Source organism: Rhinoderma darwinii, chromosome 2 (genome assembly GCF_050947455.1).
Source record: "Rhinoderma darwinii isolate aRhiDar2 chromosome 2, aRhiDar2.hap1, whole genome shotgun sequence".
In the NCBI taxonomy this organism is placed as follows: Eukaryota; Metazoa; Chordata; class Amphibia; order Anura; family Rhinodermatidae; genus Rhinoderma; species Rhinoderma darwinii.
Window position 1 is genome coordinate 193,155,120 of NC_134688.1, and position 26,092 is coordinate 193,181,211.

Sequence of the window (26,092 nt, forward strand, 5' to 3'; positions counted from 1 at the left end):
CCCTATTAAAAAATGGCTTAGTGTATAGTGGGGGACAAAGCTATTTAAATAATGATCTAATCTAAAGAGGACTCACTAATATCGTTCAAGCCTTCAGGATGAAGTGAACACAATTTGTATATCCAATAGTTCTCACGCTGTTTTAAGCATAAAAACCTACTGGTGTAGTCTGCAGGTATTTGCTCAATGGGAGTGATGCTTATACAGTCAAAATTGCAATTATGTCTATATAAGCAATGTCGGGATACACTTTGTTTGGAAAAACCTCTGCTGACATTTGACCTATGGTTATTAATCCTTTTCCGTAGGGTTTGAGTAGTACGTCCTATATATTGTAACTTACAGGACAACCTAGGTGTATGTGTTGTTCCAATATCACACACAAGATGACTAATTTCACGTCTATAGTTACATCAGAATCTTTTGACATCAAGAGTTTTCTAAATTGTGGCAGTGAATATGTAATTTACCTCCTACAATGCACCTGTAAGTTACAATATATAGGACGTACTACTCAAACCCTACGGAAAAGGATTAATAACCATAGGTCAAATGTCAGCAGTGGTTTTTCCAAACAAAGTGTATCCCGACATTGCTTATATAGACATAATTGCAATTTTGACTGTATAAGCATCACCCCCATTGAGCAAATACCTGCAGACTACACAAATAGGTTTTTATGCTTAAAACAGCGTGAGAACTATTGGATATACAAATTGTGTACACTTCATCCTGAAGGCTTGAACGATATTAGTGAGTCCTCTTTAGATTAGATCATTATTTAAATAGCTTTGTCCCCCACTATACACTAAGCCATTTTTTAATGGGGGTTTTATTGGTCTCCTATTTAACGTAATATGGATTGTTTCAAAAGTTACATATTTTATATGGATTTATTGCATCCAAGTGGTATATTTATATTTATTTTCAATTGACTAAACAATATGTTTTTTTCTTATAATCAAATTATCCACTTCACAATCGTCTCTCTTGCATTACGGTAATGCTATTCATACATTCCGCATCATTTATTTTACTTTGGGTAAAATAATCTCTAGTAATATAATATAACTTAATATTAATCTGAAATTATGGCATTTAAGTGCCATGGATGTCATCCAATTTCTGATATACTTGGGTCATTATTATATTGTGTTTTTAGACTTGGTTCAGAATTAATCACTATGAGGTATAGTCACATATATATTTTTATTAATTGATTCTAATTTTTTATCAAATACTGACTTTAATAGTTTATCATATTTTGAAGGGTTTGGCCGTCCTTCGCATCTCCCATTTTTTCTGACTATTTATTAATACATTGGTTTATATAGGCTTATTTTGACAATTGGTTTGTTTTTTATTACAGTATAAATTGATAATTAGTGTGATTTGAATATAGTATAAATTGTTCTATCAATTTAACATATTTTCCATGTACCTATCTTTATAAAACTGTTGTTGCTATGACTACAAAGACGCCACTAGTTTAGCCTTCCTGGCGCATACTTGTATTCCGCTCCTTTATGAATGAATTCTTGATTTTATTATCATGATTTTTAATCAGAATAGTCAGACTAAATTATTAAATGTAATTTTCGTTTTTAATTGATTGAACAATATTTGGCTCCTTTATAACATTTATAGCACTTTTCATATCTTTTGCCCGTTTTGCCGGTTTTTTCCATCGGATTGTTAATTTGATTTTTTTGCCTTTATTAAGGAGCAAATAGTGGATACATTATTATCTATACTCCCAATTTTACCATTATGGTTTATTTTAAATTACTATATCAGTATGTTTTGGCCGTATGAGATTTAGCGATGTTGTGTTTTTAATACGGCTCACACTTTAAACACCAATTAAATTGGACTTGTTAGCAGTAATTTTTGTTTTTTAAATTCATTTTAAATTCATTTATCATACATGCCTTTTTATCAAATTCGCACACATTTTATTAATCAAATTTGTTTGTTTTTTTAGCGGGATTCCGTCCATTTCTCTCGTAGGAGTTCCCCGTGTCCCCTCCCTGTTTCCTTTTTGTGATTGGTTGATATTTTATCACTTACTTGTATATATATATGATGTTTCTTTTGTATGTTCATGGCCTGATGAAGACGCATGTTCTGCGTCGAAACGCGTAGCCTATCAATAATCACACTTCAAATAAAAACCGAGTTTGATATAGCAGCGCCTTCTATTGGTCCTCCTTTTTTCCATTTTCTTACCTTATCATTGACGGTGAATCTCCGTTCACCGGCCTTTGGACCTTGGCAGCAGCAACACCTCGCACCTGGCTGTACACACCCTGGGTGTGTCTCCTCCACACGTATCTCCACAGCGTCGTGCTCTCTGGAGATCGTTCTATACTGTTCAACAGCGTTGTGCTTGGTCAGCATAACCCGTCTAGGTGAGTGCATATTGCCCTAGCATTGTTGTTTTCCATGACCATCGGATAACTGCACTATGTGGCGCCGTGTGTTTTTTCTTCCTATCTAGTTTCTTAATAAACGACTATCTTGCTGGCCTTAGCAGCAGCTGATTGACATTGCATGTTTTTATTTAGTCTATGATCTACAAGTACATCCAGATCCTTCTCAACGAGTGACTCTCCCAGTATAGCTCCCTCTAGGACATATGATGCATTTATTACACACTGGGTGCAAGGCGGAGCTTACAATGAACAGTGCGAAAACTGGCTTTTTTTTTTTTTTGCCACATTTTTTTTTATTTTCAAGTTATACAAAACCATACAACAAATATGAGCACACACGCCCAAACATAATAAACAATATTACAACAATTAGTTATACAACAATCAAAGAAATTGCACATTGTTTCGTATCAAAATACATGAAATAGTAAAAAATGAAGAGATAAGGAAAAATGGGGACAGAAGCCCCTCCCTCCTCCCGGGGAAAGGAAAATTCCTAAATGATCTTTGTAAGGATTTTAGCTGTCACACAAATGCAGACGGCCCAACGTACCCTTTAAAGTTTCCAACAAGTACCATGTGTTTTCCGTGAAGGGAGACCAAACTGGCTTTTGAGGAACATTTTTCCAAAGCTGGTTTGCTGACACCATACGATCGCTACAGATGTTGTGAAGAGCCAAAACACTGTTAAAGGGGCTGTCCAGTCATGAAAAATGTATTGCCTATCCACAAGATAGGCCATCAATATCTGATCGGTCGGGGTCAGACTCCCAGAACCACCTCCAATCAGCTGTATTGAAGGGGCCACAGGGCTCGCACAAGTGCTGCTTCCTCTTTATTTCCATTACTGTTCACACTGTAAATCGCAAACACACTTGTAGTGGCGGTTCACAGTATTACAGCTTCCTCCCTTTCAAGCATATACTGCAATACTGTGATCCACCATTACATTACTGTGATTCACATTGTATGCCGATTGACAGCGCTGAGCTCCTCATGTAATACTGTAATAATGTGATCCGCCATTACATGTAATACTGTGAATCAGGATCCGCGATAAACAGTATAAGCAGTAATGGAAAAGAAGGGGAAGCAGCAGTCGTATGAGCGCTGTGGCCCCTTCAAAACAGCTGTTCAGCAGAGCTGCCGGGAGTCGTGCCCGACCAATCAGATATTAATGGCCTATCCTGTCGATAGGCCATACATTTTAGGGGACTGGAAAATCCCTTTAACACCCCCAAAATTAGTCTTATGGAAATTAGACACCCCCTTAAGTAATTCATTTCACAAATCATATTATTTGAAAATGAAATGAAAGTGAATGTGGTTGCATTGCGACCTGCAAGTAACTGCGACACGACAGTCTGGATTTCTTCCAAAACAACCACATTGACTTTTATTACATGCAATGTAAGCTACGGACATAGCAATCTTTGACTGTGAGACCTGTGTCATGGCCAAAGTTGTCGTGTAGCAGATATATTAAAAATATATTTATTGGCAAAAAAAGGTGTGTTTTGTTTTTTACATTACTTAGGGCGTATTCACCCAGTTTTTTTCCCGCACAGCCGAAAACCGCAATGAAAAAGGCATGCGATTTTACCACGATTTTGCAAAAACACGTAGCAAAACGGCACAGCGTGAATACACGCTTAGGGTATGTTCACACGGCAGCCTCTGTTACGGCTGAAATTACGGAGCTGTTTTCAGGAGAAAACAGCTCCGGCATTTCAGACGTAATGGCAAGTGCAGGCGCTTTTCGCTGCGTCCACTACGGACATAATTGGAGCTGTTTTTCCATGGTGTCAATGGAAAACGGGTCCAATTACGTCTCAAGAAGTGACAGGCACTTCTTTGACACGGGCGTCTTTTTTACGTGCCGTCTTTTGACAGCGGCGCGTAAAATAAATGACCGTCGGCACAGAACATTGTAAAGCCCATTCAAATGAATGGGCAGATGTTTGCCGACGCTTTGGTGCCGTATTTTCGGACGTAATTTGAGGTTAAAACGCCCGAATTACGTCCGTAAATAGGGTGTGTGAACCCAGCCTTACTCTTCTCCCTCACTCTTACTCTTCTCCCTCAGACTGGGAGAAGATACAGCTGGAAAAGTTTGTTATTTGCTAACAAACTTTTTGTGATCGCTGTGACAGGCAGTCACAGATCACATGACCAGAGACCACACTAGGTGGTCTCTGGATAAGGCTCCATGATACAGCTGTCTCTAGCCAGCTGTATCATGAAGCTCCTTACCGTCGGCGTGCAAGCGCCTTTGCAGGAGCATTGTGATCGCTATGACAGGCTGTCACAGCAATCACATGACAACAGACCGGGTCTCTAGGTGAAATCTCTGTGATACAGCTATTTCTAGACAGTTGTATCACAGAATTCCTCACAGTTGGCGCACAATCTCAGCTGGGAGGAGTAATGCAATCGTATTGACAGGTTGTCACAACGATCACATGATCGGAGACCACACTGAGTAGTCTCCGATTGAAGCTATATGATACAGCTGTCTAGAGGCATCATGGGTCTGAGATGGAATACTGTACAACACCAATGGACAGGTGTAGCATTGTTTTTGAAAGAAAGCAGTCATTTTTTCTAGTCCTGCACAACCCCTTTAAACCAAAGTAAATTGGGCTTAGTTGCAATACTAAATGAAGCCAAAAAGTGTTCTTTAGAATGGCTGTGAAGAATAAGCTGTCATATATATGTACACCACTATTTCTGGCCATTATATGATTTGTATCCTTCATTATTTAGCTCCGATGTACAGCACACAGAAAAAAAGGAGATCCTGCTTCTCAGTCTCTTTGTAGCACGTCCTCAGAAGCTGCAGCTGCATGGAGGACATCATACTGCAGTACTGAGCAGTGTTGCTGTGAATCCAGCTCTGGGGTGAGATATAACGCTTACAAAAGCTGTAATAAAGATTAATTATTTGTAATTAGTAAAGCTAAGGCTAGATTTGTGTACTCTACTTTGTAGACGTACAGTTGCATAAATATATATATATATATATATATATATATATATATATATATATATATTATATATATACAGTGAAGGAAATAAGTATTTGATCCCTTGCTGATTTTGTCAGTTTGCCCACTGTCAAAGACATGAACAGTCTAGAATTTTTAGGCTAGGTTAATTTTACCAGTGAGAGATAGATTATCTAAAAAAAAGAAAAGAAAATCACATTGTCAAAATTATATATATTTATTTGCATTGTGCAGAGAGAAATAAGTATTTGATCCCTTTGGCAAACAAGACTTAATACTTGGTGGCAAAACCCTTGATGGCAAGCACAGCAGTCAGACGTTTTTTGTAGTTGATGATGAGGTTTGCACACATGTTAGATGGAATTTTGGCCCACTCCTCTTTGCAGATCATCTGTAAATCATTAAGATTTCGAGGCTGTCGCTTGGCAACTCGGATCTTCAGCTCCCTCCATAAGTTTTCGATGGGACTAAGGTCTGGAGACTGGCTAGGCCACTCCATGACCTTAATGTGCTTCTTTTTGAGCCACTCCTTTGTTGCCTTGGCTATATGTTTCGGGTCATTGTCGTGCTGGAAGACCCAGCCACGAGCCATTTTTAATGTCCTGGTGGAGGGAAGGAGGTTGTCACTCAGGATTTGACGGTACATGGCTCCATCCATTCTCCCATTGATGCGGTGAAGTAGTCCTGTGCCCTTAGCAGAGAAACACCCCCAAAACATAATGTTTCCACCTCCATGCTTGACAGTGGGGACGGTGTTCTTTGGGTCATAGGCAGCATTTCTCTTCCTCCAAACACGGCGAGTTGAGTTAATGCCAAAGAGCACAATTTTAGTCTCATCTGACCACAGCACCTTCTCCCAATAACTCTCAGAATCATCCAGATGTTCATTTGCAAACTTCAGATGGGCCTGTACATGTGCCTTCTTGAGCAGGGGGACCTTGCGGGCACTGCAGGATTTTAATCCATTACGGCGTAATGTGTTACCAATGGTTTTCTTGGTGACTGTGGTCCCAGCTGCCTTGAGATCATTAACAACTTCCCCCATGTAGTTTTTGGCTGAGCTCTCACCTTCCTCAGGATCAAGGATACCCCACGAGGTGAGATTTTGCATGGAGCCCCAGATCGATGTCGATTGACAGTCATTTTGTATGTCTTCCATTTTCTTACTATTGCACCAACAGTTGTCTCCTTCTCACCCAGCGTCTTACTTATGACTTTGTAGCCCATTCCAGCCTTGTGCAGGTCTATGATCTTGTCCCTGACATCCTAAGGGTATGTTCACACGAGGGCGTCCGTTACGGCTGAAATTACGGGGATGTTTCCGCCTGAAAACATCCCCGTAATTTCAGCCGTAACGGCATGTGCAGGCGCTTGAACGCCGCGTCCATTACGGACGTAATTGGCGCTGCTATTCATTGGAGTGAATGAATAACGGCTCCAATTACGGCCAAAGAAGTGACAGGTCACTTCTTTGACGCGGGCGTCTATTTACGCGCCGTCATTTGACAGCGGCGCGTAAATATACGCCTCGTGTGAACAGACAAACGTCTGCCCATTGCTTTCAATGGGCAGATGTTTGTCAGCGCTATTGAGGCGCTATTTTCGGGCGTAATTCGGGGCAAAAACGCCCGATTTACGTCCGTAAATAGGCCGTGTGAACATACCCTTAGAATGCTCTTTGGTCTTGCCCATGTTGTAGAGGTTAGAGTCAGACTGATTAATTGAGTCTGTGGACAGGAGTCTTTTATACAGGTGACCATTTAAGACAGCTGTCTTTAATGCAGGCACCAAGTTGATTTGGAGCGTGTAAGGCTATGTTCACACGGAGTATTTTGGGGGAGGAATATCTGCCTCAAAATTCCGTTTGGAACTTTGAGGCAGATATTCCTCTCCCTGCACGGTGATTTTCGCGCCGTTTTTCGCCCGCGGCCATTGAGCGCCGCGGGCATAAAACAGCGAGAAATACGCTTTCTCCTGCCTCCCATTGAAGTCAATGGGAGATCAGAGGCGGAAGCGCCCGAAGATAGGGCATGTCGCTTCTTTTTCCCGCGAGGCAGTTTTACTGCTCGCGGGAAAAAGACGCCGACGCCTCCCATTGAAATCAATGGGAGGCGTTCTCGGGCCGTTTTTGCCGAGTTTTGCGACGCGGTTTCCGCGTCCAAAAACTCGGCAAAATACCCCGTGTGAACATAGCCTAACTGGTCTGGAGGAGGCTGAACTCTTAATGGTTGGTAGGGGATCAAATACTTATTTCTCTGTGCACAATGGAAATAAATATATATAATTTTGACAGTGGGCAAACTTACAAAATCAGCAAGGGATCAAATACTTATTTCCTTCACTGTATATATATATATATATATATATATATGTATATATATATATATATATATATATATATATATATATATATGTATACCATAGACTCCAATTGGAAAAAAATAAGGAATACCGCCTGGTGTATGTTTTTTTATACAGTTATATTGAAATGCATAATTGACCATAGCATAGTTAGAAAGTCCAGGTTCTGGTAAAAAAAAAAAAAAAAGAAATTGACCATCCACCTTGTGCAAATGGCACTAATGTATATAATTTATTCACAATTTACAGAAAAGCAGTAAAAAAAATTCTTTTGTCCTAGTACCTCAAAGCCTCTGTAAATATGAAAAGGACTGCATTTCCTTAGTTTCCTTGGACTTGTAAAAAAAACAAGAAAAAAAATGCAATGAAAGAGACACATTTGTTAAAAAAAAATGTTCACAATCAGTTCCATGAAAAAAATTGAGGGCTCTAAATACTTACTACAACCCTAGATATAAACCTTAAGCGGTCTAGTTGAAAAAAAAAATGGGTAATTTATGGGGGGTTTCTATTGTTCTACCTTTTCTTAGCCTATGCAAACTTATATTGGAGTATCAAAACAAAATTTCTTCCAAAATTTTAATATGTACGGTTACATTTGTAAGTCCTAATATATACTCAAAATGTAAAATCCTTTTAAAACTGCTGGTGTCACAATTCAGATAATAGATGGAAATTCATATTTATTAATAGTGGTATGTAATATATATATATATATATATATATATATATATATATATATATATATACCAATATAGAACGTAGTAACGGCACCAGGACTTCAAGACGGATGAAAAACAGGGTGGATTTATTCACCTCAAGAAATAACAGCAACGTTTCGGTTCAACAGGAACCTTTAATGGCTTGAGAAAGGTTCCTGTTGAACCGAAACGTTGCTGTTATTTCTTGAGGTGAATAAATCCACCCTGTTTTTCATCCGTCTTGAAGTCCTGGTGCCGTTACTACGTTCTATATTGGTATCTATCTAAAAAGAAGGGGAGTTGATTCATCCCCTGGTGACGAGCACATGGCCTGATTTCCTTGATCTGTGGAGTGCTGTGTTTATTTGCCTTTGGATTGTATATATATATATATATATATATATATATATATATATATATATATATATATATATATATATATATATATATATATATATATATATATATATATTTATAAATACTTGACATATAGCAATTAAAAATGGGGAAAAACTCACTTTTTAACATTTGTGTAAATTGTTTAGACTTTTAATCAATAGACATAACCCATATTCACTTAATTTTACCACCAAAAGAAAGAACAATGATTAGGGCTAAACGTAATACCGACAGACAGGAGGATCTTGATATATCTTTAGACACTATGGTTAGCAACTTTTTACAAAGAGGTTACCCCAAAACATTACTGTGGACTCATAGAAAGAAGATTGATAATGTAGCGAGGGACAGTTTATTGCAGCCTAAAAAACCGTCAGCGCATGGAAAACGGAAACGTATTCCATTTATCTCTACTTATAATGATAGAAGTGGAGACATTTCCAAGATCATGAATAGACATTGGCCAATCATCAGCAATAGTTTTGGACACATTGACGTATTGAATAATGATCCACTTATGTCTTATAGACGCCCACAAAATCTTCGAGATAGACTGGTGAAAACCAGAATGCCAGATCATAAGAAAACGATTCAACCTATTTTTAAACCACTAAAACCTGGCAATATTCCATGTTACAGATGTGTCAATTGTGCTTTGATGTGCAAAGGGGAATTTTTTAGACATCCGTTGACTGGACAACAGTTTAAAATTAAACATAATTTTACCTGTGACTCAGAGTGGGTCATATATGTGCTATGGTGTCCCTGTGGTCTCCTATATGTGGGTGAAACCACCTGTTCCTTTAAAACTCGTTTAAACAATCACCGTTTCTCTATACGAAAAAAGAAACTTGATTTACCTGTAGCTAAGCATTTTTCGGAACATGGTCACAATGAAAGGGATCTAACATTCATGATTCTGGACCATGTTCCTCCATTACAATTTGGCGGTGATCGCCATCTGGTTTTACACAAAAAAGAATTAAGATGGATATTTTTATTGAACACATTAAGACCTTGTGGTCTTAATGTAGAATTTGTTGTAGATAGAATAGCCTTATGAGCTCCGCTCCTTTGTGTTCTCTTGATGTTCTCTTCAGTATGATGATTGTTGACACATCAATATCAATATCTACATCTCATATTTACTGTCAATGACTTATAAATACTAAAAACAATTATGTTTTGTATTTTTTTAGATTGGAATACCACTCCCAACAGAACTTCGGAACTTCTTTAATTATTTTTCAATGTTATTGTACTATGATATTTGATGGGGCTATGTTCAATGCATCAAGTCTTATTGCATCAATAAAATATATTTATTATTTGTTGAATTGTTTCTAGTCTCCTATTAGGTTTCAAAGTGATAGAGAGATATTAAAAGCAAGAGGGATTCTCATGCATTTTTTTGCCTTATGGTATATCATATCACTAGTGTGATAATATGGGTCCGTTACACGTATGAGGATAATGTGACATCCTGGACACGTGAATACGTGTCTATGTGGTCCCATAACTCTGGGAACAAGATCGTTCTGAGTACTTGGTTGTATACAGAGGTCTTTGAACCCACGTGTGGATCGTCTTTAAAAGCCGATATAAAGCTACTTATAGATATTTCTAATATCTCCATCACTTACTATAGGGAGCATTCACTAATATATCTGTATTTTTTACATTCATGACTTTTTGACTGACATAGCCGGGTCAATGGATATCTATAATAATGTTACAGCAGTTGCTTAGCAACTTATGATGCCATGATACACGGGGCGGCTCAGTGGAACGCATTGACACGCATTACATCATATGGATGCGTTCTATGCTCTCTGCTGCGGAGCGATGATCTACTTCCGCGTCGGGGGATTACACTGATGTGTCAAATTTCAATTACCACGAGGGATGCAGCAGAGTGCTGTAACACACTTGAATGGAGTAGTTGAGTCTGAAGTTCTGATTGGTGAGTGACAATATGCCAATTGATTTTACACCACTGCTGCATAAATGATTATAATGTAATCAGTTGTTTTTAATGTTTTTGTTATTATGTATTGTTATTCACGATGTCACATACACACTTTTGTATTTTCTGTATCATATCTATGTTTATGATGATACCGTACACAATATATGATGTTTGTTTTCATACACTTTGCATTTGATTGCTTTATAATGAGACTAATTATGTAAAAGAGTCTCAAACATATATATACTTGCTGAGTAGATGTGTCACTAGGCTTGATAAAGATCCTATTGTAGGATTGAAACGTTGCTGTTATTTTGGATTGAATAAACCACCATTTTTTTCATGTTGGAGTGCTGCAAATTTTCTTCCGCTATATATTATTATACGTCCGAGGATCGGGACGTTTTTGCCTGGCACCTGGTCGATTATTTCTATGTGAGTGCTGCTGTCTTCTTGTGTGCTATATATATATATATATATATACCAATATAGAACGTAGTAACGGCACCAGGACTTCAAGACGGATGAAAAACAGGGTGGATTTATTCACCTCAAGAAATAACAGCAACGTTTCGGTTCAACAGGAACCTTTAATGGCTTGAGAAAGGTTCCTGTTGAACCGAAACGTTGCTGTTATTTCTTGAGGTGAATAAATCCACCCTGTTTTTCATCCGTCTTGAAGTCCTGGTGCCGTTACTACGTTCTATATTGGTATCTATCTAAAAAGAAGGGGAGTTGATTCATCCCCTGGTGACGAGCACATGGCCTGATTTCCTTGATCTGTGGAGTGCTGTGTTTATTTGCCTTTGGATTGTATATATATATATATATATATATATATATATATATATATATATATATATATATTTATAAATACTTGACATATAGCAATTAAAAATGGGGAAAAACTCACTTTTTAACATTTGTGTAAATTGTTTAGACTTTTAATCAATAGACATAACCCATATTCACTTAATTTTACCACCAAAAGAAAGAACAATATTGACAAAAAAAACAAACAAGTCAGCTTCAAATGGATGCACAAAACTATTACAGAGTTATTCCCTGATATATTCACACTTTCCAGATTTCTAAAGTCTATCTGGGTCTTTAAGGCCCAAAAAGGCTGGGTCCTTAAGGGGTTAAACAATCAGTTTTCAGTCTACTTTATAAATGTCCCCATTGCTCACAGTTTCCCAAATGGATAGTTTAAAACCTTTACGGATTTATGTTTTATGTGAAATTGGTAAATTCATCTGAGCAAAATGGGAGATAAATGGTTCTGTTTTTTTTACCTCTATTTCTTTCCTGCGCTATTGTGGACATTTGAAACGGGTTTTCAAGTGATACAGAATATGTGTAATTCATTAATTTATTTTTCTTAAAATGAAAAACGCCAACTGTGATTCTTTTTAAAATGATATCTGTGACATTTAATGTTCAGCAGAGCTGATCTGTAATAGCACGGACTTTCAACATTCTTTGGTCTTCTCATCCCCTGTGGCTAACAGTACGTTTTCTCACTGTCACAAGTTTTCATTTGAGCGCTGTGAATGTTTTTTTATACTTATTGGAAATGGCAGCATAAAATTGTCTTCACAGCTGCTGGCACAGTAAAGATGCATAAGCCGCCTTTCTTTTGCAGTCATGGAATTTGTTCATGGTTCAGGAAGCAAAAATGAGAAAAAGGTCTTGCAGAACAGCATTTGAACACATACTAGCAAGAATAAAGTACTTTTCCTCAGCTTAGATTGTTTAGTTTCTGGAGATATGTAATATATCTTTCCATTTGTTGATTATGTTTCCAAATAGATACATAATACAGATGCAATTACTTTTTATAGCTACAGATATACTTACTTTAAAGAAGACCTCCAGTGGTAACATAAATTTCCATCCTTGCACCCCCAACCTGACTGTATTTCACATTCCGCACTTCTTTTATATATACTGTACTTTTTCCACTGCTGCCTTTTCTGAGCTTAGAAAAAGATACCATCTTGATTTTTTATGTCCCCAGCTTTCTCTTCCTCTCTGCTTTGCTAGTAATCCCATGATGATTTAGCACAGCATCACATGACCAGCTAAAGATTATACCATTTCTGTATACTGAGGGACACTGTGATTATCATTCTCTCTATATTCTCCTAAATAAGCTGAGAAACCATAAGTATACAGACAGGGAGGCTGCACTATATTCTTCTACATTATACCTATGTGACAGGAACCTGTCTAAGTATCAGTGGCAGCTGATGAAAGAAGTTTCTCTCGCCCCCTCCCCCGTTCAAAACTAGTGTGGCCGGAGTGTCCCTTTAAATGAAATACAAATACAATATTGTACAAATAATATGTCCACAGAAAAATATATTAACTTAATAATAGCATAATTTTATTAATTCGCATTATTAGAACCTTGCTGTTACTTTGTTCATATCATTTGTGAATGTTATTTTTTCACCTGGTAAAAACAAAAACAGGGCAATCTGTATGACCAGTAACGTAACTAGCGGAGGGCAGGGGGGGAGGTGGCCCCAGGCCCTCTGAGATGGTGGGGCCCACTGCGACCACCCTGCCATAAGCGCCGCTCCTGCTGCCTCCGCCATGGCCATGCCACACAGGGCGGCCTGCTGCCTGTCTGAGGGGGCAGTGACACAACTGAAACCAGCCACCAACACCCCCTGCTGCACTAATTGTACCTGCCTCTATAGGACGCAGATACAATTACATGCATAAGCGTAACACTGACGCTGATTGGCAGGGCAGAATGACTTGCCCAGCCAATTGGCGCCTTTCAACGACGCTAGCGCTTACGTCATCACGCCGCTTCTATTGTTGAAAGGCGCTGATTGATGATTGACAGGGCAAATCATTCTGCACTGAAAATCAGCGCCTTTCAAGGACACGCGGCGCAATTACGTCATTGTCTCGCTTCTGTTGTTGAAAGGCGCTGATTGGTGGGGCAAGTCATTCTGCCTGCCAATGATGCAAGCATCGCTCAGCCACAGCAGACCTGCATTGACACAGGACGGCGCAGGAACAGGATCAAGGTGAGTATGTAAAGGTTTTTTTTTGCACTTAAACGTGTGAGTGCCATTATCTACAGGGGGGGGGCTATATGTGGGACACAATCTACAGGGGAAGCTATATGTGGGACACTATCTACAGGGGGTGCTATATGTAGGGCATGATCTACAGGGGGGCTATATGTGGGGCACTATATAAAGGGGGTGCTATATGTGGGGCACTATCTACACGGGGTCTATATGTAGAGCGCTATCTACAGGAGGGCTATTTGTAGAGTGCTATCTACAGGGGGCTATATGTGGGGCACTATCTACAGGGGGATATATGTGGGGCACTATCTACAGGGGGCTGCATATGGGTACTATTTACAGGGGGATCTATTGAGGGCACTATCTACAGGAAGCACTGTGTGTGTGTGTGTGTGTGTGTGTGTGTGTGTGTGTGTGTGTGTGTGTGGGACACAGTGTATGGTGCTATTATAATCAGGGACACAGGGTATAGTGCTATTATAATCAGGGACACAGTGTATTGTGCTATTATAATTAGAGGTTTAGTGTATTGTACTATTATATTTAGGTGTGTAGTGTATGGCACCATGAGAATTTTGTCTTCGTTTATAGGTGCAGAAATGTTTGAAAAGTGAGAAGCTGAAGACATCTCAGCGGCAAACTACAGAAATGGGCTGTGGCCAGGAGAAGTCATCATAGAGGTCTGGAACGGATTGAGAAGAAAAGAGAAAAAGAACAACTAGAATCTGAAAAGATGTCACCGGTGAGTCACTTAATGTAAATGTTTATTCTGCCTCTAATCAGTACCGTAAAACCACAAAAAAGGCCATACTTACTAAGTGGGTGGGTGAAAACCCGTTCCCAGCAGGACGCAGACAGGTCAAAAAATGCTGCAGAAGGAGGGTGCATTAAATAGTGATAGCCACTCCCACTAGTCTTGAGGGGAGTGGCGAACCAAGTACTCACAAGTGTGCGATAAATGAGTGTCAGTGTTAGTGTAGTGTTAGGGTGTGAATGTATGGTAAAAAACAAATGTGTATGTATGGAAGTGTCAGAATTGTGTGATGATGTAATAAAAAAGAAATGTGTGATGAATAGGGGTCATTGCTGTGAATAGTACATGGCGTGTCAGTACTATGTGTAATACGTGGAGGGATAATGTGCTGGTCGTCAGGCATAGCATATCTTGCCGAATCACAGCCTATTTGTAACGCCGCTACTGTTAGCTAAGGCGGGCTGCTCTGTGATTCGGCAAGATATGCTATGCCTGACGACCAGCACATTATCTCTCCAGTAAGTATGGCCTTTTTTGTGGTTTTGAAGTTATCTATGTCCCATTTTTTTCTGCTGGTGTTTTTAAATTAGGAACGAAAAGTTCTAGTTAGGGACTCGCAAGGCACTGGGGTTGGGTTGCGAGCTTTGCGTATTTTGGCCAAAATAACAACTAATACCCCATGTTTCATGGATATTTTTACTATGTATACTTTTTTTCAGGATGCGGCCAGGTCTTATATGCTGGGAGGGCATGATGTGCTGGCGTTTGGTTTGGTATGCAGAGCAGCCCGCCTTAGCTAACAGTAGCGGCGTTACAAATAGGCTTTGATTCGGCAAGATATGCTATGCCTGACGACCAGCACATTACCCCTCCACGTATTACACATAGTACTGATACGCCATGTACTATTCACAGCACTGACCCCTATTCATCACACATTTATTTTTTATTACATTATCACACAGTTCTGACACTTCCATACATACACTTTTCTTTTTTACCATACATTCACACCCTAGCAGTACACTAACACTGACACTCATTTATCTCACACTTGTGAGCACTTAGTTCGCCACTCCCATCAAGACTAGTGGGAGTGGCTATCACTATTTAATGCACCCTCCTTCTGCAGCATTTTTTGACCTGTCTGCGTCCTGCTGGGAACGGGTTTTCACCCACCCACTTAGTAAGTATGCCCTTTTTTGTGGTTTTGAAGTTATCTATGTCCCATTTTTTTCTGCTGGTGTTAATCAGTACTGTAGTCACTGTATGATCTGCAGGGAGATGATGGGTGATATGATTTTTTTTGTGAAACAGCAACTCCCAGTATATCCTTACCATTGTTCGGGTCATGCTGGGAGCAGTAGTTTTCTGCCGTACAAACCTATAGGGCCGGGGTAGACTAGCTGGTATATACAGGGATGATGGGGTTTATATACAGGAATGATGGTTGTTATATACAGGGATTTTGGTTGTTATATACAGGCATGATGGTTGTTATATACAGGAATGATGGGTAGTCCGGCCATCATCCCTGCATTAACCCCCATCATCCCTGCATTAACCCCCATCATCCCTGTGTATAACAGCCATCATCCACTTATATAACCTCCATCATCCCTCTATATAACTCCCATCATTCCTGTGTATACCAGCCATCATCCCTGTTTATAACCCCCATCTTACCTGTATTTACTAGCCAGGCTGGTCTATACACGGATGATGGAGGTTATATAAAGATATGATGGCTGGTATATTCAGGGATGATGGGGGTTATATACAGACATGATGGGGGTTATATACAGGGATGATGGCTGGTATATAATTAGAATTCGCCTCTTCAGTTGTAAATATGCATTTGGTTGGGCCCACTGGGTTGGGGCCCACTCAAATATGTTTCCCACCCTGTGCTAAACCCCTAGCTATGCCTCAGTGTATGACCAAAGAGATAAAGGGAGGCAAGGTAAATGTATTTTGGCTACACTGTGGCTTGTGAGAAAATGTGCTTTGATGACCAGTTTGACTAAATAGATCACTACCACATCACCTGATTGAGCCAAATGACTGTATCCTGGATTGTAAATCAGATAGTTGCCAGAATTTTGTGAAACAGAAACCTTTTTATGAGAATCTATTTTGAAAACAAAACAAAAAAATGCCATAAAACCGCAACGTGGGAACACAGCCTTTAATTTTCCTTCAATTCACTTTGGCCAAACTTGTGACCTTAGCCGTCTTGAATGTGTTGTTATTATTATGGGTGGTAGAGGTGTATAATTGTAAAAGTGTTTATGAGATTAAGATGAATATCAATAACAATGAATGAGAACAAAAGTAGAGAGGGCCCTACATGTAAGAGCCCACATGATACTGATGAAATGATCTGAATTTAGCATAACCTGCAAAATCCATGTACCCTGGGATGGCCCCAGATGTATGTGGGCTCTTGAGCATAGAAGAGCCAACATGGGCATACTGCCTTATCCCACCCCGACTTACATGTATTGCCATGGGCTCGCAAGAACAGTAAGCCTGTAATTCTCAGCGTATATTCATCTTGTCAGCTGTCCATATTTCAAACTGGTTTATGTGATGGTGCAGGGAATGTTCTCCTAACTTAGGTCACCTGATACAAATTAACACTCCTATGAACAGCACATGTTCATACCTAACATTTTTCTAACTGGTTTTATCAGGATGAATCACCACTCTTTCATGATTGCAAGATTCCAGAAACATAATGTACTATACCATAAACCGGTTGATGTCAATATATATTAGACAGCTTGTCAAATACATTCTACAACAGATCAGCTATAAGAAATCATAAGTTGAAGGGGCAACCCAACGTACAAAGTCAAAAAACGTTAATAAAAATATATTGGCCCCTGAAGCAAATTTTATTTGATCTATGTATGCAGATACCTTAGTGAATTTATCCTCCAAAGTTTCTCATGCAATATTTTTGTAGAGTCCATGGCCACGGAGCATCAGGATTACTCACCCCCATGGCTGCAGCCATGGATCTGTGAGTGCTGGCCCACATCTCCTCCCTAGGAGACGCCAGCAGTCACTTCCGCTCCGTTCTGCTGTGTCCCGTAGGGTGCACACGCACGCTCGTGCCCGGCCTTAAAGGACCAACGCGCACATGAAAATAATAATGTATTAGCCCATGATCACCCTAGACTTTAAGAAGGGCCCTGCCCCTTTACGCCTTGCCTGAGCATTGTGTTTACCCATGTTAGTCTTGCAAATGGTCCCATAGTGTTATCCTGTTCCCAGTGTTCCCGGACCTGCTACCTGTATCCTGTATCCCATGCTACCTTGTTCCTGTGCCTTAGAAAGTTGGAGCCGTGTTGTGCCACCGGTCATGCCTGCTGTGTTACACCATGCCTGGTGTCTGCTGCCAAGGTCCCATCTGAGCCTAGCCATTGCTAATGTCTGAACTACTACAGGTATCCTTGTGCTTGGACTATATACACATTGACTTGGTACACTGTATGGCCAGCTGCTATCCCGCTATGGTGGAATGGCTCAGTGGGTTACATACCCACAGATCGTGACAGTATGCTCAGACCATGGACCCTGCTGGTCAACCCAAGACCTTTGATCATATCACAAGTCATACAGGCGGATATGCTAGTCTGCCAATTACCACAGGACCAACTCCTCCAGGCTGTGAACGCCATTACACATCTGCTGGATGCGCAAGCTGCAGCCATCACAGCAACCGATCCTGTTGCTCCGGCTGTTCCTCCTGCTACACCTCCTCTCAGTACCAGTTCTGACTCCCGATTCTCGCTGCCACTACCTCCTCGCTGCAACGGAGACACGAGGACCTGAAGGATTTCTGAACCAGTGCCAGATCCACTTCAGTCTAAATGCCAGTGCATTTTCTTCTGATGGCGCAAGGATCGCATTTATAGTCACTCCTTACTGGCAGGGCCCTAGCATGGGCGAATCCTATGTGGGAATGTCAGGGACCAGAGACCCGTGACTTCCAGTGTTTTCTACAAACTTTTCGCATGGTATTTGAGGAACCTGTACGAGTCTCCTCAGCAGCTGCATCTCTTCTGATCCTTTGCCAGGTGGACACCTCCATGGGCGAGTACGTCATTCAGTTCCACACCCTGGCGGCAGAGCTGTCCTAGAACAACGAGGCCTTGGTGGCTACATTCTGGCAGGGACTGTTGCCTAAAATTAAGGCTGAGCTTGCCGCTTGTGATCTGCCACCTACCCTGGATGACCTCATTCTTCTAGCCCCCCGGATTGACACGAGGATCCGGGAGCGATCCCAAGAGGTTCGTCGGGAGAGAAGATTCCCTAAGCTGGCTCCTAACTTCCAGCAATCTATGTTGCCCTCACCAGTTGTTCCACCAGAGGAGCCTATGTAGGTGGGCCGGCTTAAACTGTCTGCCCAGGAGAAACACTGCAGACTCACTACTGTCTGTATTGCGGCCTCGGAGGCCATGTTGTGCGTTTGTGCCCTCAGTAGCCTAAAAAACTCCAATGCCCAGGATTGGTTGGAGAGACAACCCTAGGTGGAATGGCGCTAAATAGAAAGTTCTCCTCAAAACTGTCCATTCCTGTTACCATTATGTCTGGTGTAAAGACGCACCGGGTCTCCGCCTATCTGGACTCAGGGACCGCAGCAAACTTCATCCAAAAAGACCTAGTGGATCTTCTCTAGTTGCCCACAGTCCCTCTGAAGACGTCTTTGGCTGTTGCCTCGGTGAATGGACTGCCTCTGCCCAACCCGATTGTATCTGAAACCAAGTCGCTGAAGCTGCAAGTTGGAGCCCTTCATTCTGAACTAATTTAGTTTCTTGTTTTGCTTCAAGCCGTCAATCCTGTCCTACTGGGCCTGCCTTGGCTCCAACTATATGCCCCAGTCCTGGACCGGAATTCCAGAGAGGTTCTCTAATGGGGCTCCAAATGTCGCAGCTGCTGTCTGTTAAAAATCCATCCTATCCAGCCTCCTCTAGCCGCAGTCGTTGGCAGGATTACTTCCTCATTTCTCTCAGTTTGCGGATGTCTTCATCAAGAAGGAGGCTGAGACCCTTCCTCCACACCGGGCTTATGACTGCCCCATTGAACTGGTTCCAAATGCCTGCCCTCCCCGTGGACGGGTATATCCTCTCTCCTTGCCAGATTTTTTCTAAATTAGACTTACGTGGGGCTTACAATTTCATCCGGATCTGTCAATGTGACGAGTGGAAGACTGCGTTTAACACTCGAGATGGGCACTACGAATACCTGGTGATGCCCTTCGGGCTGTGTAACGCACCCTCTGTCTTCCAGGAATTCAATCAATGATATCTTCCGAGATGTTCTCTATGTCTGTATTGTGGTCTATCTTGTTGATATTCTGATTTTCTCTCCAGATCTGACGACTCATCGGAGGCATGTTCGTCAAGTTCTGCTGTGTTTAAAAGAGAATTGTCTGTATGCCAAGCTGGAGAAGTGCGTCATTGGAAAAAACTCTCTGCCCTTCTTAGGCTACATCATCTTGGATCAAAGTCTCAAGATGGATCCTGAGAAAGTAAAGTCCATCCTGGAATGGCCATGTCCTCAGGGCCTGTGGTCCATACAGCGTTTTTTGGGATTCGCCAACTTCAACCGGTAGTTTATCCCAAAGTTCTCATCATTGACGGCTCCCATCTCTACCCTTACCAAGAAGGGTGTGAACGCCAAGGTGTGGACTCTAGAGGCAGAATCTGCATTTAATAGCATCAATAATGATTTTACCTTAGCCTCAATCCTCCATCATCCTGACATCTCTCGACAGTTCTCGTTGGAGGTGGACGTTTCCTCTGTTGGTGCAGGTGAACTTCTGTTCCAGAGAGGCCTGAAAGGAAAGGCAGTGATATGTGGCTATTACTCGAGACTTTTTTTCCTCCGCACAGCACAATTACTCTATTGGGATCGGGAGTTACTGGCCATTAAATTGTCTCTGGAGGAGTGGAGACATCTGCTAAAGGGCGCATCCCACCCTATCCTGATGTACACCAACCACAAGACTCTTACATATCTCCAGTCGTGTCAACGGCTGAACCCCTGTCAAGCAGGGTGATCGCTGTTCTTCACCCGATTCCAATTTGTGCTCCACTACCGTCCAGCTGACAAAAATGTTAGGGCCGATGCCTTGTCTAGGTTATTTATATACACTGTGGAGTCCCCTCAATGTATCATAGACTTGTCCTGCATTATTTCTGCTAACCCTCTGCAACTTAGAGACATCCCTCCGGGGAGGATGTTTGTGCAGTTGGCAGAAAGGAGGAGAATCCTTCGCTGGGGACACAGCTTCAAACTGGCTGGGCACGCGGGGGTTCGTAAGACGCAAGATCTGATTGCTCATCATTTCTGGTGTCCCTTGCTGCCCAGAGATGTTGTGGACTTTGTCACTTCCTGCACTGTGTGTGCTTCCAGAAAAGTTGCTCACTCCAAGCCTGCCGGCTTGCTCCAGCCTCTGCCTGTCCCCACGCTCCCTGGTGGTGGACCGGTTCTCTAAGATGGCACATTTTATTCTGCTGACCTTCTGCTCCTCAACTAGCAAAGCTCTTCATCTAGCATATCTTCCGTTTACATGGCCTGCCCTTCATATCGTGTCTGATCGGGGGTTCAGTTTACCTCAAAATGCTGGAGAGCTCTTTGTAAACTCCTAGATGTGAAGTTGGACTTTTCCTCAACCTATCATCCCCAGTCCAATAGCCAAGTCGAGAGGATTAACCAATCATGGAGAATTATCTACAACACTTCATCTCCATGCAGCATGATGACTGGGTACAGTTTCTTCCTTGGGCCAAGTTCTCATACAATAACCACACAAGTGTGTATACTGCTTCTACACCGTTCTTCATTGTGTACAGCCAACATCCACAAATTCCTATTCCTGTTTCAGCTACGTCCCAGGTGCCCGCAGCTGACTCTGCATTTGGAGACTTTCTACAAGTCTGGCAGCAAACCCGGTCCTCTACTCTGCATGCAGTTGATCGCATGAAGTGAAAGGCGGATACTAGGAGAAGAGAGCCGCCTCAGTATCTGCCGGTTACCAAAGTCTGGCTGTCCTCTAGGAATATCCATCTAAATGTGCCTTCCTACAAGTTTGCTCCCAGGTTCCTTGGACCCTTTGAGATACTAGAACAAATAAACCCTGTCTCCTATAAACTTCGGCCTACTCCTACCCTCAGAATCCCCAACTCCTGTCATATGTCCCTCCTGAAGCCTGTGGTCCTGAACCGCTATAGTAGGGCTCGTGGTCCCGCAGTGGCTCCCAGCGGTTCATCTGATGTGTTCGAGGATAAGAAGATCCTGGACTTCAAAAAAGTAGGAGGAATAACTTTTTATTTGGTGGATTGGAAGAGGTTTGGTCCAGAGGAGGGGTACTGGGAGCCAGAAGAGAATCTCAATGCTCCTACCCTCATTAAGAAGTTCCTCTCTCGCTCCGGTCCCAAGAAGAATGGGCGTAAGAGGGGGGATACTGTAGTGTCCACGGCCGCGGACCATTGGGATATTGCAGAAATGACATTGAGACAGGATACCAGAGAGCATGTAACACTGACCGCAATAGTCTTCTCATTCAACAACAACGAAAAAAGAAAAATAATGAGGACACGGTAAGGCTTATCACTACATACAATACACAATGGACTGAGATGAAAAATATTGTGACCCGTTTCTGGCCAATCTTGTTGACTGATCCTGACTTAAAAGGTTTTTACCTTTAAAACCTCAATTGACAGCCAAAAGAAGCAAAACTTTGAGGGATCATTTAGTTCGGAGCCATTACAGTGCTCCAAATTCTAATTCCTACCTCTATGGCTCCAAGGGACCGAAGTGGGGATCATTCCCCTGTGGTCATTGCTCTATTTGCAATTTGATAGTCAAGACCAGTGGCGTAGCTATAGGGGTCGCAGCGGTCGCAATTGTGACCGGGCCCCGAAGCCTGGGGGCCCACGGCCCCCCCACCACTTTTCGTGAGGTTACACATGTAAAAACTCTGCATAAGCAGCATTAAAGCTGGACAGATGCTGTTTGCTAAAGGACCTTTAATGACGTCATGCCCATGTGACCTGATTCGCCTTTGAGGAACGGAAGCCACTCCCACCGATCAGGTCCTTCTACCACAGTATAGCAGCAGAGTCGGCAGAAGAGAAGGCACGTCCACCTCTCAGGTCCTGGTGAGCGCTTCCTTAACCCCCTCTCTCCCTGCATCCCCCATTGTCTCTTCTTTACTTGTCTCTCCTGACCCCAACTCCTGTAGGGTTTGTTAAGTTTTTTAAATTCACCATGCGTTTTGCCGCGATTTCGTAATTGCGGCAAAAATGCCGCGGTTTTGCAGCGATTTTCTTAATCGCAGCAAAAATGGTGCGGTTTTAACGCGATTATGAAACTTGCAGCAAACCACACCATTCATATCACAAATTTGAAGATTGCTTAAAAAAAGTAGTACAAGACGCATAAAAACATTAGGCTTAGAGCCTATTCAGACGAACGTGATATACGCACGGACCTATATTAGTCTATGGATCAGTTCAGACAGTCCGTGATTTTTACGCAGCGTGAGTCCACTGCGTAAAACTCACGACATGTCCGTTCTTTGTGCGTATTTCGCGCATCACGCACCCATTGAAGTCAATGGGTGCGTGAAAATCACGCGCACCACATGGAAGCACTTCCGTGGGACGCGCGTTATTCGCGCAACAGCAGTAAAACTATGAATGTAAACAGTACTTTTCAAACATCCAAAGAGAGTGTCATAATGCTGGCGGCTGCGCGAAAATCACGCAGCCGCGCATCATACGGGGATGACACACGGAACTGTCAAGTGCCTTTTGCGCGCGCAAAACGCCGCATTTTTTGCGCGCTCAAAACGCACACGCTCGTGTGAATACGGGCTTAATTGACACAGTGCTGTCAAATCACAACATGTGCTGCGATTTTGTGAAAACCGTTGCAAAAAACGCAATTTGACCGCACTGTGAACACGGTACATCCTAATATCACAAGTAGCAAGAAAACATAGGTATGATGAGCGCTGCAAGATGGAGCCAGTAGTTCTTTAATTGATTACTTGATTAATAACTACCAAGTGGCGCCTCTACAATTACATGATTACGGTTCAGTGCCATAATGCTTAGGGGGAGTTCACACAGTCTTTTGGCGCTGTTTTTGACGCGGAAACCGCCTTGGAAATTGGGCCAAAAAACATCCAAAATCGCCTCCCATTGATTTCAATGGGGGGCAAAGGTGTTTTTTTTCCCCGCGAGCGGAAAAAAAGTGTTGTGTCCTTTTTTCAGGCGTCATAGTCTCTGACCTCCCATTGACCTCAATGGGAGTCAGAGAAAGTGTATTCCGCGGCGGTTTTTGCCTGCGGCGCTCAATGGCTTCGGCCAAAAAATACGGCAAGTGTTCTGCCGGCAAGTCAAGATCTGCCTCAAAATTCCTGAAGGAATTTTGAGGCTGATTTTTCTGCCTGCAAAAAACACTGTGTGAACTAGGCCTTAGTATTTAACAATAAAGTAATTATTTAAATTAATCCACAAACTACTGGCTTCCTCCTGTAGCGCTCATCATACCTGTGTTTTCTTCTTTTCTTCTTGTGATATTACGATTTGGACAGTGGCTTAGCTATTGGGGTCGCAGTGGTCGCAATTGAGACTGGGCCCTGAAGCCAGGTGATGAAGGATACCGGGGTAATAATGGGGGTTAGTGTTGACCTTTTCACCGGCTACCATTAAGCCCCGCCTTAGTAATGGACACTGTCAATCAGCCAGCGGCCATTACTATGGCAGTAGTAATAAAGTTTAAAAAAACACAAAGACAGAAAAATTATTTTATTGAAACCCTTGTTAACCATTTTATTCAGAGTAAAAAACTGGCATCATTGAAGTAGTCCTCGAATCCGATGTACTCCAACAACCGATATCTAATCCTATCATGTGTGATACTGTCTGCTGAGCTGCTGTATCTAATCCTATCATGTGTGATACTGTCTGCTGAGCCACTGTATCTAATCCTACCGATAGCTACAGGGTCATAGTTCTACAGATATGCTGTCTCCGATATAGAATTATATATGTATATATATATATATATATACACACATACATTTTTTATGGGGGGAATATATATTGAGGCTATTGCCCCATATATTTTAAGACCTTAACTACGCCCCTGAGACCCAGCGATTGAGCTGAAAGCTGTGGGCCATCAGCCATGAAGAGAACTGGGGGGGGGGGGCCATGAAGGACTTTTGCATCGGGGCCCATGAGCCTTTAGCTACGCCCCTGGTCAAGACGGATGTATTTTCTGACTCCGAATATAAAAAATGTTACAAAATTGGTGGTCTACATGGCAACATGTCCATGTGGCCTCTCCTATATAGGCATGACCACGCGAGAGACATTAAAAAGGCTGGAAGAATTGAGGGTAATGATTTAGATACAAATAACAAACTTAAATCTATCCCCAGACACTTTCGTGACCATCATAACAACAGATGGCAAGATTTGAAAGTACATGGTATTGATAAAATCATCATCGGAACTCGTGGTGGTGACACTTTCCGAAAACTTGAACGTATCGAATGTAAATGGATAACGAAACTGAATACCAGCTCTCCACACGGTTTAAATGAAAAAATGTCCTTTGCGTCCTTCCTTTGATCAATGATTTAGGTCCTATAGCATCATTGGTTTTAATTCTGTATGTATACATGTGTCTGATGGGATAACTTGTGGTATATTTTCGATACCATGTTTGTATTTGGGACATATTATATATGTCTTATTTTGTGATATGCATATACATTATGGTGGAAAAATGTTGTTGATACAGATCTGTATATTTTTTCTACAGGTGTTAGAATCTTCCATGCTCTCTGTGTCTGATTGATCTGCACGTGATGAGTATATGGTTTCTATTTGAAATTAACTGTTCTAGCTGCAGTATTATCTAGTACAATCTGCTGGTTATATGTGGGTGTTGCATGTTGTGAGGGTCATTTATATATTTTTTATTTTTACTGGTTCTGCCACGTTCTTCAGCTTTCTCAAGGGGTACGTACTGACAAATTTTTGTTTATTTAATTTTTATTTTACATATTCACTTTATTATGCTTATATTCACATATTAATAAATATGTTTGATATTTATATACATATGGCACTATTGCTTATACGCGGTATTATTATTTATTTTTTATTAATATTTTTTTATCACATAATGATATTTATATTTAGTCATATTCTTGTATCTATTACTTACACATAATATTATTATTATGAGTTATCTTCTACACATCCATTGTTCTAATGATTCTGCATTATTAAATTTGTCTATTAATATTATTTGGTGTTTTCTGATTAATAATGTTTATCTTTCAGGTGCAGTCCTAATAACATTTTTATT